The following is an 18171-nucleotide window of genomic DNA, read 5'->3' as shown; positions in this document are numbered from 1 at the left end:
GGAAGAGTTTCACGGTTTACAGATGATTCCCTCCGTAGCTTCGCCCCACTCATCATCATTCACCCCGTGGATATGCTGTGATTTTTTTTCTGCGGATTTGTGAATAGCGTACTACCACGGACCATATTTCTGTTATATAACCTGGCGATTTTTAGAACACCAGATTCGCGTTCCATAACAATTTCCTCTTAACAAGAATTTGCACTAATTATGGTAAGCAAACTGTAACATTCATGCATTTCTATTTCGATATGGAACACTCTTTCACTTATCATGAAAACTCCAAGATATTTACGTCGATTTAAAATAGAACTAAGAATGTACTTTCTTCGAGCACACTAAGAGAAGGTTATTAAAAAAAAATTGTTTTTGTCGTTGAGTGTTTTTCACCAAGGCGAACAAAGAGTTGTCGCATTTGCATTTTTCTCTTTTCTCTTACACCTTTTCTTGCTAACGTATGACGTGTTAAAATCATACTATTATATGTAATCAACTGCGTATTTTGTTACGTTAATGTTCTCTGTTTTTATTTTTTTGCTGGAATACTACACTGTGCTACTGTTGCTTTGCGTGGCAAACTACCGTAATTGCTTTTTGTACATGAGGCCCCGATACCGTCTGCGATTATGGGACCTCCTTATTCGGCACACTAAATATTTGCAATATTACACATCTTTTAAGTGTAAAATTCTGATTCTCATGCTAAAAAAGGAAACCGGCGGGACGTAAGTTTGGAGCTTCTGTGCGGTTGGTGCGGCAGTGGCGACGCCAGCATGACCAAACGACTTATAAATTTCAGCGCCGAGGTTTTCGCGGTCAGAAGCTGGGATGCTTGACTGAGCTTGCAGCACACGCGACCCGGCTATGAGTGATCAGTCTCTTTCCGTGAGATGCCAAATGGTCATTGTCTTCGCTTCGGGAGAGGAAATACCGAGGGGCGCACTTCAAAGCGAGGAGGGCCTGGGGCATAGAAGTGGAACAGCCACCGCGTTGGGTTGCGGTGCTTGGCTGTTGACCCGAAAGACGCGGGTTCGGCAGCGGCAGTCACGTGTCGATGGAGGCGACATGCTAGAGGTCGGCGTATGCTGTGCGATCTCCGCTCCACAGGCGGTCGAAACTATATGCAGCCCTCTAATACGGCGTGCCTCATATCGTGGTTTTGGCACGTAAAATCCAGAAAAACCCGACAAGAACCGCACACCGGTTTTGCTCTTGCGCGCTTACAGAATTTTAATCTACCAGTTTTTTTTTTCGCATACGCGCTGCCCTTCAACCTGGAACGATCGCAGATGCGTCCGCAATTCATGTCAATAAACTTAGGATTCATGCAGTGCATCTACTGTGGCCAAGCATATGTGACTTCTTTGTAACATTTAACGCAGAGCCCGTTTTTTCCAGCAGCCATTGCACCCCTTCGATAGGATTTATCACGTTTGCACGAAAAGTTTCAAATCTCATCATTGTAGCAAGGTAATACTTATCCAGGCTATCGTCATTGAAAAGTACTTAAAATGGAGAATTAAAAGAATAACGAAAGTATCAAGTCAGCAAGTCTGTAATGAAGCAATGAAAACTGCCATGAGCGTTGTGTAAAACACAAATAATTTGATCTCAAGCGGACAGAGCTGATGTACGATGTAATACTCTGAAATGTATTGCTGATATGCATGTCATTTGCAAATTTCCTTGTAAACACTGTAGCAATTTCGCGTGAGCCGTAAATTGATGCGTCTAATTTATCTGCTCTGCAGCTGCTATCACAAAAGGTGCAGTTTACCGAACTGCGGTATCTACTGTCTTGGTGCATAGTTAATAATATGCAAACTATTGTTATTAATACGCCTCGATGGTGCGAACCTGTGTGTACCGGCATCAGTGTCGCTGATCGTGCACTCGGGCAACTCGTTCAGCTGCATCGGCAGACGAAGCACTTCCTTAATGCGACAAGCAAGCTGGGAGTATGTATGGCTGGCGTGTTCGCTTCTTTTCACCCCTCGCTGCCCTCCGCGCTCGCTTTCGTTCATACGCCTTTGTGCCAATATATCGTTCGCTTGGTTACCACGCCGAGGCCTATGCCTAGCGAAGCCGACGCGAAAGCAAAGAACAGCCACTGCGCTCTAAAAATAGCGCTGTTATCGTGGCGATCACGGTTACACGAAGGGTTTGTATGGATTATGTGGGTGTGACGGCGACAGCAACCCCAAGGCCTCGAGATGACGCCATTGGTACAAGAGCCATCATCGTAGGCGTGCGCACGGGGAGTGTAGAGAGCTGCCCCCTCCCTAACCATCAAAGTATAGGGCGCCCCCATTTCTTTATTCAACCGAACCTGTCTCGTCAATGTTTAAAGTGCAGCGACATGCACGTCAGTTTTTTTTACCATAATGGCGGCTGAGGACGCCGTTTTGAAAAGCACGTCATCGCGTTGTTTTCAATTTTTTTACGTCCATTGCGAACCTTGTTTCCTCTCGGACTCAACCAACGGGGGGCGGCCGCTGTGGTGAAACTTGGCTCCCCCAAATGCAGAACCCTGCGCATGCCTATGACTAGAGTGTACTATGACCATCATAATACACACAGGGCAACGGGGCAGCCAAGGGAAGCTGGAATAAAGAGTATTGTCTGTTGTCCGATACGTTGTGTTCGCGCTTCCTCCCTGGAAAGTTAATCTTAGCACTGTGCATCGTGCTTCGAACGAGTGTATAAATAAATTAAGGGGAGCTGGCGTGGAAGCACGTGCGGTCGCTCTTCGAGCTGTCAACTTTTCAACGCCTGAATCTACGCTACATGCTCAAGGCAGTGTAACCCCCCCCCCCCCTGCATCACGCGCGGACGCAGCCTTACACACGACCTTGTTGTGACTATAGCGTCCGCCGGACGCGAGGGAGCCATCGCTCTGCTATCAACGCGAGAGTCCGCCGCTTCGATCAATCGACCTCCCCAAGACTTATGCAAAGAGAACTCTTTGTCGGTCTCTTAGCATCTAAATGCGACAGCGCCGCGCCGTTGTCGAGCTACATCAGCTCCGAGCGGCGCGAGCGCATGCGGGTGACCCCAAAGTGCAGCAGCGCAATCTTTCCACGAGCGCTGACAGAGAACGAAAAGCAGGCGATTTCAACAGAGGGACCTTAAACTGAGCGCTCGCCACCTAGCGAGCGCACTTGGAATCAGCATATCCAGGTCATGGCCTCCGAGATTAGCTGGCGGCACTCGGAGGCCATGTCCAGGTTCAACCGTAACGCGACACAAGTCCTCACATTGCTACCATTGTGCGTAGGTGTTCTGTGTTGCTACGCGCTGAGAAGCTCCTGTATACAGTTCTCAAGTGGTTGCCTTGCCGCTGCGATAAGCTGCTGCTATAGAGCTATTGGTGCGCACCCTTGCAATATTTTAACATTATCGCGGGAGCGCGGGATATGGTAGCGTCTAATATTCTCGATAGGTAACGACATCTGCTGATAATGCGCAAGCGCACAAAGCGCGCTGAACTGCGAGTGTCGTCTGCTACGTAAGTTCCCGAATAAACTCTATTGTTCACCTTGTGCGTAATCTTATCGGAATGTACTAAAAAAGGCTGGAGGACGCTTGAGCTTCGCCTTCAAGAGTAGAAAGCGATAGCGTAAATCGGCCTCCGTGCGCATCGCCTTCTGAACTGCTAGCCTCGCTTCGGTTCTCGGTGCATGCCTCAACCGTGCCGCAAGGAAACGAACGTCTGTGCGCGTAACATTGGCCGGTTCAAACAATCCTAGAATGCCTACTGCAACTATACCGTTGTTAAGTGTCCACTACGCCATAATTCTTCCTTTTGCAAATCAGCGAAGGGATTGCAATACGCGTCCATATATAAGGCAACACGCGAACCTATGCAACTGCTCACTTTGTCCATGCTCTTGCTGATGATGATGATTAGATGTGTCTGAACGCCTTGTAATGAGTGGGCCTTTTAAACACTCACTCGTTGCGCAATTCACATGTTTTGACATCTGGCGCGATTCTACGCTTCTGCCACGCAATATCATGCGTTAAGCTGACTCCTCCGACTACAAGACATTCATACAGTGTTTTTTTCAAAGCTGTTTATAGCAATGGCGTGGCTCTGTGGTAGAACACGTGCTTTCTACGCAGACGGCCTTAGTTCGATTCTCACTCGAACTGAAGATTTCTTATTATTCATTTTATTTGCATCTTTCTCAATTTTTCGGTCACGGACAACGCTGATTTTTCGCGCACAACCTACAACGCCGACACCGACGCCGGCACCGGAATTTCTGCGAAACGAGATCTTTAACGCTATCGCGTTAATAATCGCGAAGATTCCCAGTCATTCGGGGGCGGTTTGCGTAAGGTAGTGGTAACGGACTGGTTACATAAAAAATATAAGAAGATATATAATAATTGTCGGGGTTTAACATCCCAAGACCAGGATATGATTTTGAGGGACGCCTATGGAGGGCTCGGGAAATTTCGACCACCTGGGGTTCTTTAACGTGCACATAAATCTAAGTACACGGGCCTCAAGAATTTCCGCCTCCATCGAAAATGCGGCCGTCGTGGCCGGGATTTGGTCCCGCGACCTTCGGGTCGGCATTCGAGCAACTAGACCACGGCGGGTAAAAGATATAAAAAGAAGCGAGCGAGGGCCATATGCCGAATCTGCTCCTTTCGTTTGTTTTACAACACAAGGAATACGTGGCGTATTAGAGCCTCCGTCGTCATGAAAAGATACTATTATCTTATGTACAGAAGAACAAATGAAGTGTTTTTAGGCAGCCGAAATTGTACTTGCGCTTTGACCACTCTGGCGCAAGGTGCGTACACAGCGTAGTGTTTGATCTGTGTCGCTAATTGCGTTGACGCTTATGTACAAGAGGATATTATAAACACACATCGTAATCTCATGACTATAGCGCAACACACAAAGTAACTTAGTGTAAAAGAGCAACACAACGGCGATAAGCTGAGAAATAGGAGAGGAGAAGAAAAACGGAAGGACAGGGAGGTTAGCCCGCTCAGAAAGAATATGAGAGTTTAAATAATGCAATTCCAACTGCGTATTCAAATGCTAAATATATAGCTTCGTGGAATACACGACGCACAAAAGCGAAATATCCAATTATAAAGCAGGCCTGTGCTCTTTCGCACACCTTTCTGGCCTCTACGGGATGTAGCAGTACAGCATCGCACCACGGCTACTCACCGCAGACATCTGAGGCCGATGCCACCACCAGTATACAGCCAACTATTACTGAAGGGGCGCTTAGCACAGCGCCAAGGGCAATGACGGCGCAAAGTCTCGTAAAGTGTTTGTGAGTAAGTTTACTTCTTTATACATGTGTGCTTGGTCTTCTCGATGCAGTGCGGATGACAATTGCATGCTCCCGAACAACACAACTCGTCCGTTGTCGGAGGACGCACAGTGAGACCAGCGAAAGTGTGCCTCGGTGCGCATTTACACGCAGTATTTAAGCGCAAAAGCGTTTTAGAGATAGGAGCAGCAAGGGACCCACGCGAGCGCTTTCAAAATGTCGCACTGAAGTCTACTCTTGCGTCGTGCAAAGTGATCGTGGATTGCTTCAGCCGCGGATAATTACGAACGCTAATGGATTCTGTACCGACCCAACTGGTTGTTTATGGCTGCTTGTTTATGCGTGCAGTGCTTAAGTGATTAAAAATGGAAACGGCCATCGCAACTCAGCTAGAAAAAACGCGAATGCCGACTGTTGATGCGTTTGCGAGACTGACGTTTCGATTCATTACCGATTACAGGACAATCGCAAGTGACGGTTGTGAAACGTTGCTGTTGTGCATAACGCCGTTTCGTTATCGTCGGTCATCGTGGCTATCGCCTTGCAAGCAGCTGCAGTGACGTGCTCACAGCTGCACGCTACGTGAATAGGATGTCGCTTCTATACGGTGATGATATCACATTCCGACAGATCGTATACAGCAGGGTTCAGCAACCTGTGGCCCGCGGCACGACGTCAGAACCACCACCACCCTCCCCTTGTGACTTCCTATCTGAATACCGACATGGCAGTTTTGACCTCAAATGGGGTTAGATAGGAACAAAGGAAGATCGCAGCTACTTGGCATTGTCTCCCATCTTCACACTTAGCCAGATAACGTCGTCACTTCCTTTATTTGCACAGTCCAAAAAAAAAAAAAAAAGAGAGGAAGAAAAATTCTTTGTGGAATTAATAGGTCAGGGAAGGACCCTCATCCAAGGAAAAGGGAAACTCGTGTCCGACGTGCTCGCAGACGTTAATGCTTTTGAGCTGAAACTCAACTTTTCAACAGCAGGCTAGAGAGTCTAATCTTTGTCACTTCCCTTGCTGCAAAAGGTTTGTGGTATGAACGAGCACACCGCTTCCCGCCCGAAAACTCTCAAATATTACAGGATTTACAGAAGAAGTTCGAAGTTGGTTCTCTGATTTTCAAGAAGATTTGAGTAGCATCTGATTCTTTTTTCAGAATCCTATTAAGGTACGAATGTATACCAGTTGTAACTGGCTGATCTGTAAACAGACGATGAGCTCAAAGACAAGTTTGATGCGAGAGACACTGTGAGGTTTTTCGCTGGGCTCACAGATTCAGTTTACGATTTTGAAGAAACTAGAAGCAGCCATGATAACATGTTCGGCAGCAGATACGTCTGCGAACAGGCTTTCGCGAGAATGAAGTTCATCAAATCAAACTCGCGCTCCCCCCTAACCGATGAACACCTCCACGGATTTCGGCGTCAGTCGATGAGCAACCTTGATGTAGCTATTGCGAGTTGGCTAAGAGTGTTCAGCACCAAAAGTCGCATTGCAGGAGTTCTTTCTTTTATTAGATGTGAAGCATCTTATAGCGGAGTTCAATCCGGTGGTGGTGTGCGGCGTGACCACCCTTACTGCGCATGCGCATGCCCTCTCCACACACCTCCTCTCCCTCTCCACTCCCTCCCCCTCTCCACTTCGCCCTCCCCATCTCCATTTTCCCTCTCCCCTGCCCTTCCCCTTTCCCCCTCGCCACTTCCCCCTTCCCGCTCTCCACATTCCCTCCCCCTTTCCCTCTCCACGATCTCTCTCCCACTTTCCCTCTCCACATTCCCCCTCTCCACTCCCCCTCTGAAAGGCGGGCTCTACATGCCGAAACGCTGCTTCGCATCGCCTCATGGTCCCCTTTAGCGGGAGATGGTGTGATTTTTATTTATTTTCTTTTTGTAGCCAATGTCTGTAATTTGCAGCCTTGTGACATGCGTGCTGAAAATAAACATGATTTCTATTCCAGTGTTGTAAATTACTGTCGATTCGCGGAGCTTCTTTTCTTTGCGAGCGCCTCTTTGCATTTTTCTTTGCAAGTCACTCGAGGAAGTTGTTGCATTGCCGACTTAGAGTCCGAGAGAATTACAGCTTGTTGGGCCGGTCCATTCCTCAGCTTGCGAAGAGCAGCAGCAATAGCTGCGCTCCCTGCAACTGTCGAAGAGTCTAGGTGGTCCAAGCAGCCAGACCATGCAGCTCCAATAGAAGGAAGCCAACACGGTACGAATAACAGCACGGCTGTTATTGTCTTTCGGTGGTCAAGACATTTATTACACATTATGGACGAGCGGGCTGGCTGTGGAATACTTGCGAAGAATGGTTATGGTATTCATGTCTCAAGTACCCCTTGGTGACCCAACGCCTACAAGACAAGTGGTATTTCTACTGAGTCGAATGCCTTTTTTTTTGTTGTCTATGAAAGCCATATAAAGGGGCTTGTTGTACTAACGAGATTTCTCAATTACTTGATTGATCATGTGGCGTTGACCCAATGTAGAGTATCCTTTCCTGAAGCCAGGTGGCTTTGTAGGTTAATTAAGGTCAAACGTTTCTCTTCAAAATTACCTTAGTAAATAATTTCCATAATAATTTTGGTGAGCTGATAGGTCTGTAATTTTGACAGAATCTTACATCTCCTTACTTGCGTATAATTATTGTAGAGGCGCTTTAGGAGAAAAACGGTGCATTGGAAATTTTCAGGCATTGTGTGCATTGTCGCAAGCTTCTTAAATATAAGATCTCGTCCATCTCTGATCGAAGAGACTGGTACGCCGTGTCCTCCGACTGTTTTTCCACGGCACACGCCTTATGGAGCCTTTCTAAGCGTATCGATTGTTGCAGATGAGGTTTCTCTGACCTGTTCGTTTTACTGCAGGTTTAATGGCTTATCTGAGAGCTGTACAACTGAGGATATATGCAGAGACGAGGTGTACTGAAATGCTATAGAAAGGTAAATACAAATAGATTGTCGATTATGCATTAATGCGCGCATTATTTCAAGAACAGATGTATATGACCGACAGAAAGTAGGTTAACCGTAGACCAGAAGTGAGTCAACGATATACCGAACAACGGAGGAAGAAAATGTTAGGAGAGGATCCAGCCAACCACGCTGTGTGGGAGAGTGGACACATGTGGCGCAAATGTCCCTCTCTCTTTTTCCTTTTTTCAAAGGAGCACTGTGACCCCTTAGACACTTTTCCATGGTAAGCAAGACCGCGAAACTGTCTCTGTTGTCGGCTACCGGAATATGAAAAAATAATTCTTGCATCAGGATTTTTTTTTCACTGCACATTCCCTTCAGCAACGCAAGCTGGGTTTGCACTTGAAAATTTTGGATTTTAAACATGTGTCTAGGGTCCGTGAGCAGTGAGGGTGAGTGACATCGAGAAGCAAATGCAGGCTGTCGTGCAATTACTGTGCCTGTCTGCGAACTGCGAGTGAGCGTTCGAAAGCTGCAGTTATTACCAAGAGTGAGTCGCACAAAGGTGCGTCTATGAACGAGTTCCGACATCTGTCAAGAGCGAGAGCCACATGGCGTGTTTCCATGTGCGATGACAGCTCCAGATGAGCATGCCTCCTTTTTGTACTTTTTGTTTTACTTTCGAAAGAACTGCTGCACAGAGGTCTACGGTCAACTTTTGTGACAGCTCCAGTACAACCCTCACGGTTCGTCATGGCTGCGGAGCAGCAGCAGCGGGGGCGGCTCCTTAGTGTATAGCCCCCACCAACGTTATTGAATTTTCTGATGACATTGACTGGCACCCCTTTCCTCCGCGGACGGCTTCGAGCCGGGGAGAAAAATGCCCCAATGGCGACCGCAGCGCAGCTGTCGCTCAGTGGCTTGCAACCGAGGTGGTCCGCTACCCTTGCCCCTCTCTCGCCCCCTAGTGATCGCGTATACAACTTTAGAAGCAATGGCATTTTCGCCTCAATGGTGGATGCACATAGCACTGCGCCAAAGAGCGCGTGTTCTAGACGGACGTCATAAACCAAATGACGCCTTGGGGCACGCCATCGCAACGACAGTGGTCACGAAAATGCCCTTCTTCTTAAAGGCCAAATCCAGCGATTTTTCGAGTTCGATGGATCTCAATGAAATTCGCTGGGTACGTTCCTTTGCACATTTCCGTCATTTATGCCAAATTACAGGCTTGAGACATGCACAGATTGTTTGCAAATGAATTTTAAAGATTGTCTGTAAACGCCCTCCTGGCTTCCCACAATTATTGGCAATATTGCGTCTGTGACGTCAGTATTGGGAAGGCGATGGAAGTGACGCAGCCGAGGGCACCGTTAACTTCGGCGCTTCGGCCGCTACAGCGAGCGTCTGCTGTGCACAAGGCGACAGACAGCGTTGGTTTGGCCGGCGCTTCGCTGGTCGTCCCGACTGTCACAGTTTTCATACTCCGCGCCGGCGTGACCGGCATGCCTTGCACGACTTCCGGTTTGTTAGTAACAACGTCTACGTCATACATAGACAGTACACTTGATTGGGTTTCGGTTTCGGTGTTGCGCTTTTTTGCTTATTTAAAATTATTCTCCAATTTGCCGAGTATTTCTGCTATCGGGCCCGTAACAGGAGCGTCTCAGGAACATAAGAGCACCATTACTTTGACATGGCCAAAAAATCGCCGGAGTTGGCCTTTAACGTACGTCAGTTACCTTCCAAACGCGGCCTTCATGCGTTCTGGAAATCGCTGTCTTTTTGCGGTGTCATGCCCACTTTTGATGTGTGTTGTAGGTTGCTCTGTGGTAGGCTGTGGTCTCTGTAACAATGCTCAGGTGGTAAGCTTGCTCCTATTGATGTCGGGCGACGTGGAATCAAACTCAGGACCTGTTTCACCACCATCCACTGAAACCATTGCAAAGGTCATATCTCGCATAGAAGCATCTCGTAGTTCGGTTCTCACAGAGCTTTCATTGATCCGAACATCACAGTCTAGCATCGAGGCGCTCGTGACCAGCCTTTCGGCTCGTTTTGATACCCTAGAAAAAATCGTGCAGTTGACTCAGTCAAACAAAACAGGTCTAAATGCTGATGTCAATGACAGATTTGCCAAATGTTTCGCGGAAATCGGGGTTCTTACAGATAAGTGCGATGACGCTGAAAATCGCCTGCATCGTTCTAACTTTTCTGTGGTATCTCGGACACAAAAGGTGAGACCTGGCTTCAGTCCCAGGCAAAAGCAATAAATTTTTGCTTTGAAAAACTCGGTATTTTCATACCTGGTGAGGACTTGGAGCGTGCACACCGACTTGATCGTTACCAGCTAAACAAAACTAGACCTGTCATTGTAACATATGCCAGATTTAAAGATAAATAAAAAATTCTTGCAGAGGCGTCCAAGCTCAAAGGCACGAGTTTTTAAATTCACGAAGACTATTCAGCTAGAGTTCGACAGGCACGAAGAAAACTTTATCTTCATGGTATACAGAGCGGGAAACACTTCAAGCTCCGCTTTGACAAGTTGCTGCTGGAGAACAAGCAATTTTCGTACAATGCAGAATATGATAGAATTGTTGAATTGAAATCGTAGCAGTCATTGCCCTATTCTAGGCATGCGCGTCGCCCACTCCCCCCCCCCCCCCCCAACCCTGCCTCGCCCCTATGACTGAACCCGTTGGTCAATGTATGGCCGTCTTAATCGTAAACGTGCGTAGTTACCTGCCTAAGAAAGACGCCGTTGAATCTATTCTAAACGCCAACAGAACTGACCATGCAATATTTACAGAATCTTGGCTTCAATCGCACATTGCAGACTACGAGCTATTACAAGACAGCCTAGTGTATGCTGTTCACTGGCTTGACAGGGTGGGCCGGTATTTTGATTTTTGTGAAAAAAAGAATGTTCATTCTTACGTCATCAAAGGAACTGTCAACACGAAATATTCTGCGTCAACATTTCACTTGCTTCAAAAATGACTGGGATTACTGCTTGTTATCGCGCTCATTACTGTAATGCCTCCTTCATTCATGAACTAAAGTCAGTTCTAGTACATCTTTACACTAGTTTCCGTTCTGCAAATTTCATGCTCTGTGGCGATTTTACTTTTCCAGATATTAACTGGACAGATCTGGAGTCACATAACCGCCAGTTCGACGATCCCGACGTTTAATATTACTCAGATGATTAATATACCAACCCGTGGGACCAACATTTTAGACTTTGTTCTTGTTTCTAACCCCGATATAATTAAATCGCTATCGTCTGTTGATGGTCTAAGCGATCGCAACTTACTGCTATTTAACCTCTACGTTCCACTTCCTGTCCGACAGCGCTCCATAAAACACATCAGGGATTACAACAAAGCCGATTTCACAAAAATTAACTCCGAATTAAGAGAGTTTTTTCTTTCTTCCGTCGGACTACTCCATCTCGTACAATAGACGACAATTGGCTGTTATTTAAGAATAAAATAATGTCGTTTGTTGAGTTACAGGTGCCTCTTCTGGTACGCGTTTGCGGTGATTTGGGAAAACCGTGGTTGTCGAAGACACCAAAGAGGTTGTTAGGAAAGGAAAAGCGTCTTTTTCGTGATGAGAAACGCTCGGTATAACTTCTTCAGAGTAGGTCAAGTACTTTACATGTCTGCCTGAACATACTTCTGCTTTGAGGCAATCCAAAAACTTCTTCCGTCATGACTCGCAGACCATTGTGCGCGTCAACCCTAAAAAAAGTTTTGGAAATTCTCAAGCCAAGTAAAAGCTCCAATAATATTTCTTTGAGTTACTCTGACGCAGGGCTGGGCAGAGATACTCAGAAAAGTATTCCGGAATACAGATATCGAAATACATGAATTGGAAGCCTAAAATACAGATACTGAGATACATTTGCCTTTAACGTAACGGGATATTTCGGAGATACTTTTGCAATAAGACGAAAAAAGTATTCCGGAATACAGTTACAGCGATACAGATACTGGAATACTTTTTTTATTTCAAGGATGCTCATACTACGCAAAGGCACCTATTAGTGCAGCATAATGTTGTAATTAAAGTTACAGCGCATCCAAATGTTCAGTTCATTTAGTTATTTATTACAGTACCCTCAGCGCCATTAAGACATTGCAGGGCAGGGGGGGGGGACAAAGTACATAATTAGTAATAATGACATAATTACAAGTATCAATTCCAATAAAAATAAACTATTTCACAGCAACAGTAACAAGGATTGAACACCGAAATCGACATACTTGGCGAACAAACTAAGCTATGCTAGAAATAGCACACTTTAAGCAAATCACTCGGATCACTAATGAACACCAGTGAATTGAGGAAAAGCACACATTTATTTTGAAGACCTGCTTTGCTGAGAAGGTTGCTGCGTAGGCTTCTCAAATGGGCTGTCTTCTAACAGCATCGGTTCAGCCTCAGCACAATACTCACGAAAGAAAGAAAGCCTGTCTACCGCTGAAGGTGAGCACAAATTCGTGTTATAGTGAATAAATACCGCCTTCATAGCCGGATTGCCCTGCAGCGTGGCGATATCTCTTCTCGGGTCATCTATATACCGAAACACTTCCGCCCTCACTTGGGTTGTTCTGACTGTTCAGAATCCGAAGTCGGTCCCCATCTTCGGAATCCTCAGCCGTCTGACCGTGTCGGCTTCAATGAAGCTTTCACCACCACCGACGCTACCAGCACCCATTTCAGAAAGCCGCAACAGGCGAAGTCGGCTCCGGCGGTGGGGGAGCCTGCTACCACAAAAGACCGTTTCACACATGTAATCAATTAGGAATGCACCCTGACATTGGAGAGGTGGCTGAAAGCGCGTCAAAGATAGCCATCTTCTAGTCACTTCCGCCGCGACTACGAGAACTGCTTTTAGAAGTGCCGCCGCTTTGGAAACTGAACGCACGCGAAGTATTGCAAAGCCTGTTCCAAGGCAGTATCCGCGCGGGGGGGTCGCGAAGTAATGGCTTGCCACCCGAAAAAAAAATTAGGCGTGCTGCACTGACCTTGAGAGACAGCGACTTTCGTCGGCAGAGGCCGACAACACTGCCCCCGCGATTCTGCCGTCTGCGGCGTCGCGCGTTTTACCACATGGACCATTCTGTGCTTTAGGGGAAACCATCGCCGCCCTATCTGTCGGCGACCGGCGGCGCGCCTTTGCTTGTCTTCGCATAAAAAAGGAAAAAAAAAAACGTCATTGCCCCATTGGAAACACGCCTCAACTCATTTCCGACACAAAAAAACAATGTAACGGGATACCCGTGTCCTGCATAGTATCGCGATACAGGCGATACATCGTAAACGTATTTCACTACTGAGATACAAATACATTTTTCAAATGTATCTCGATACAGAAATACAGATACTCAAAAGTATCTCTGAAATACTATCGCGATACTCTTGTATCGCGATACTGCCCAGCCCTGCTCTGACGGTTCCAATGTGCCAATTGATGAGCGATCAGATATCCCCTTCAGGCGCGAATTATGATGCACTGTCTGGAAATGTGTAGCTGTTTGTATTTATTACTGAACTTCACTTAAAATTAGACTCATCATTTCAAACTGATGTCATCTCTCTAGATTTTGCAAAAGCTTTCGGCTGCTTCCCATCAGCGACTTTTGGCCAAGCTTTCACGCCTCCAGCTGGATCTTATCGCGTTGTCATGGGTCCGTTGCTTTCTGAAAAATCGCCTCCGATACACAGTTGTCGGTAATTGTTTTCCAGGCACCACTAACGTGATTTCTGGAGTACCACAGGGATCCGTCCTCGGTCCTCTCCTTTTTATAATCTTCATAAATGACCTTGCTAATGGTATTTCGTCTTCTATTTGACTTTTGGCAGACGACTGCTTTCTTTATCGTCGCATCGTACAACAAACTGAGCATGATATGCTTCAAAACGACTCGCATCAAATCGAATCCTGTTGTTCAAATTCATTTATGAATCTTAACATCTCGAAATGCAAAGTTACGCAGATATCTCGTAAGCGCTCGAACAGTGATTACACGCACTCTCTAAACTCGACAGCTTTATCCTCCGTCGAATCGTATCGTTATCTCGGTATCACATTGACATTGTCCATCAAGTTGTCCATCAACTTGATGGACATCAAGTCCATCATTGTCCATCAAGTTGACATTGTCCGATCACATCACAAAATTAGCTGCCTATACTATTAAATTACTTGGTTACGTCGGGCGTTTCCTTTCCTTGTGCCCCTCATCCATATGAAAACTTGCTTATGAAACTTTTATTCGGAGTAAACTTGAATACGCATCAGCTATTTGGAGCCCACATCAAGCATACCTTAACACTTTAGAATATATACAGAATCGTGAGGCCACATTCATCTCTTCCAGGTACGGCCGTGGCGAAAGTGTCAGTTCCATAAAGTCATCCCTAGGACTCGAATCATTGGTGTTCCGTCGGAAAATTGCAGGGCTGTGCTTTTTCCATCGGCTATACTATTACTTCCCGCAACTGCATGGTAAGGAACTTAAACCCAAAACCCGTACACCTTGTCGCCTTTTTAACTCTTGTAGCATCCAGCGGTTTCACGGTTGAACGTCTGCCTTTAATAAATCATTTTTGCCTATCGCCATCGCGGAGTGAAACATTTTGCCAGGCAGTGTTGTCTGGCAAACAGTTGTTTTCAAACAGCTGCTTACTGATCACCTCACGCTGTAATATTTATAATGACCTTACGCCGTTTTTGCTTCTTCCTCGTTCAAATTGTAACTTCTTGTTTTGCATCTAAGCATTGCGTTTCTCTGAGAGATATGCTTCGATGTCGTGACCCGATCTGCTTTGTTTTACTTCCTATGTACCCCCCCTCCCTCCTTTATGTAGTACCCCGACAGGGGTCTTTATGGGAGAAATAAATGATGATGACGATGATTATGGTACGTGACTCCACCGGCGGAGAACATCGCCGAGTACATGCGCGGGGCTATTCCTTTGGTCACGGAGTGAATTGGCTGCTGCAGTTCAGTCGTCTGGTTGGGGCCTCATCTGCCTTCTTGAGTTGTGTCGGACTATAGTGACGGTATGCTAACGACTCGGCCGTGTTTTCATAAGTAAAGAAGAGCAACAACTTTATTGAAAGTTCCGGTGAGTTATTCGGGGATTTGGTTTCCTGAGGACTTTGTTTTTGGAAGGTCTATCCGATTCAACCACGTGACAATCTTAGTGACGTCACTCATGACGCTTCACTTATCCTCAGTGTGATTACCGCTGTGGTTCTGGTTTACGTTCTAGGAACAAGTCCATACGTGAAGGACAACACTGCAAGACGAAACTTGAAGAGAGTAAAAAACACGACGAGAGCTCACTGTAAATATCATTAATGCCGAAACACGCGTTATGTACTGGTGTGTGCGACGTACATTGCGCAGAAATGTGCAGCAGGAAGTAAAAAAAAAGCAAGAGAAAAATATTAAAGCCAGTTCCACGCCTGTGAAATCTGAGTGAACAGCGCAGCTCGCAAGCAAGCGCCACGACAGATTGAGTTATTTTTTCATCTCTTTCTTTCTTTCTTTCTTTCTTTCTTTCTTTCTTTCTTCCTTTCTTTCTTTCTTTCTTTCTTTCTTTCTTTCTTTCTTTCTTTCTTTCTTTCTTTCTTTCTTTCTTTCTTTCTTTCTTTCTTTCTTTCTTTCTTTCTTTCTTTCTTTCTCGGTGGTTTTCTCTTTCTCTGTTTTGTGTTGCCGCGCTTCCATTTTATTTATTTAACAAAAGTACTCTCGATGCCTAATGGCGAAACAGAGAGGAGTGGTTTACACAGAGTATTCACATGGAGTTCACAGATAGGTTTATACATAGTGTACATATAGAGTAGAGTATTCTACCACAGAGCCACGCTGGTGCTTGGAGCTCCTTCGAAAAAGATCCTATACAGGCGTCATGTCGGTCAAGGAGTCGCGTTAACATGTTTAATATAGCGTGATAGAAGAGTCAAACAGCAACCAGGCGTCACATTATGCTAATTGCGCAGCGAGTGGGTCGTTGAATGCTTCCAACCCATTACAAAGGGTTCGGGCATAATTTTTCATCGTCATCAGCCACAGCACAAAGTGTTCATAATGCCTTGCAGATGCGTAGCGGGTACCTCTCTTCTCCGTCACTATGACGTAATTACGTCACTATTACGTCATGTAAGATAATGCCACGTGATGACTTGATGTCGCGCGCCTAGCTCTTCCTCCTTCCCTCACCCATGTAAGAGCACACGCCTGCTTACGTCAAGCCAGTTGTGCCGTGTGTCGTAGTAGGCTCACTGGCGTCGAACGGGTGACGCCGCCAACATCTCCCTAGGGCACACGAACGCTGACGGGCGAATGCCACTACCAGACACCCATGTCGAGGATTAGGGCCAGGTTTTTTTAGTACCCAGGTCTACTTCGGTTTATTGTGTACCACCAAGCAAGTTTCGTTTTAATACACATAAAAAGAATTCAACCACAGATTCAAAGCAGCACAATCTCGGACCACACACGAGACACAATTTAATTATTACATACATGTATTAATTGAAAAATAAAAATCTATATTCTCTCATTGTTGTATACCGAAGAGGGCGAACGGATTATTCCGTCAAAAGTGGTAGTGGCTCAAACATGTGAAATTGATGCGCAGGGATACTAAAAAAATTGTAGGTAAACGTAGCCACACTAAGTAAGCAGAACGGTCAGGTAATTTCAGGCTTATAATGTCCTCCGCGACTCGAAGGTGTATAGATGATGCCTGATTTGTACGTCCTAGTTAGTAAAGCAAATAGAAAGAAATTGTTGCGGGACCAGACACGGAGACGTAGCATCCACCGTACATGCACACACCAATAAACGCGGTCTTTCCTTCTGTGGCTCTCAACTCTGGTAGGCGTGGTTTGTTCGGGCAGTTAAACGGGTGCAGGAAACGTGTCCTCAACGATCCTACGTCGTCTGAATGGGCGAGTATATTGGCCTCAAGTGCTCCACAATTGATGAGGCGGGTAACTGACCGAGCCATTGTGGTTGCTTCCCAATTAAAGAGCACTGACACCTCGGGCGTTGCGACTCCTATTCTAAATCGCATTCACTCTGTCACGGATATGTGTGTAAGGTACATGAGCGTAATAGAAGAGTAGAAGTGTTGTAAGCAATTACCGTTCACCGAAGACTTCTTTGCAGATTTCAACTACACAATGCATCTAAAGAAAGGGCTCGTGACGCTGTGTAGATCGTTATGGAAGAAATAAAAGTCATGAAAGCAGGAAATAATTTAAAGACGAAGGAAGGAGAAGGAGAGAAAGGCGAAGATTAACTCATTGCATTAGCGCTTGTCCTCAAACAAAACTAAAAACAAACGTTAGTAATATCTGGGGTTTAACACCCCAAAATCACGATATGATTATGAGAGACGCCGTAGTGGAGGGCTCCGGAAATTTGACCACATGGGGTTCTTTAACGTGCACCTAAATCTAAGGTGCACCTAATCTAACACACGAACATCGAAACGCAAAATGAACTAAAGAAGCAAAGTGTAGTGTGTGAAGGCGTTACACAAAAGATAATATAAAAGTAACTATTCAAACAGCAACAGTTTAACAAAAAATGAAACGGGCGAAAGAGTTTTTCGCAAATAAATGAACACATAGGAAGAAATAGAAACACGTGAAAAAAAAAAACCCATAGCGGTAACAGTATTGTAGGCACGGATGAATGTGAAAACGCCATACATCAAATTTCGGTGCATCGATATTTTTAAAGAATGTTTAGAACTTTGCGTGATCTCGCTCTGATGCGAGATCATCTTGTAGGCCACTCCACAAACGAATTGCTAGTGGAAGAGCCGATAGGTTGAAAGCGTGGGTTTCACCATACATGCGTGATAAGCTAAAGTTGCTATGTAGTTGGCGTGAAGTTCAATGAGCTA

Source organism: Rhipicephalus sanguineus, chromosome 3 (assembly GCF_013339695.2).
Source record: "Rhipicephalus sanguineus isolate Rsan-2018 chromosome 3, BIME_Rsan_1.4, whole genome shotgun sequence".
Classification (NCBI taxonomy): domain Eukaryota; kingdom Metazoa; phylum Arthropoda; class Arachnida; order Ixodida; family Ixodidae; genus Rhipicephalus; species Rhipicephalus sanguineus.
This window is presented reverse-complemented; position numbering follows the sequence as displayed.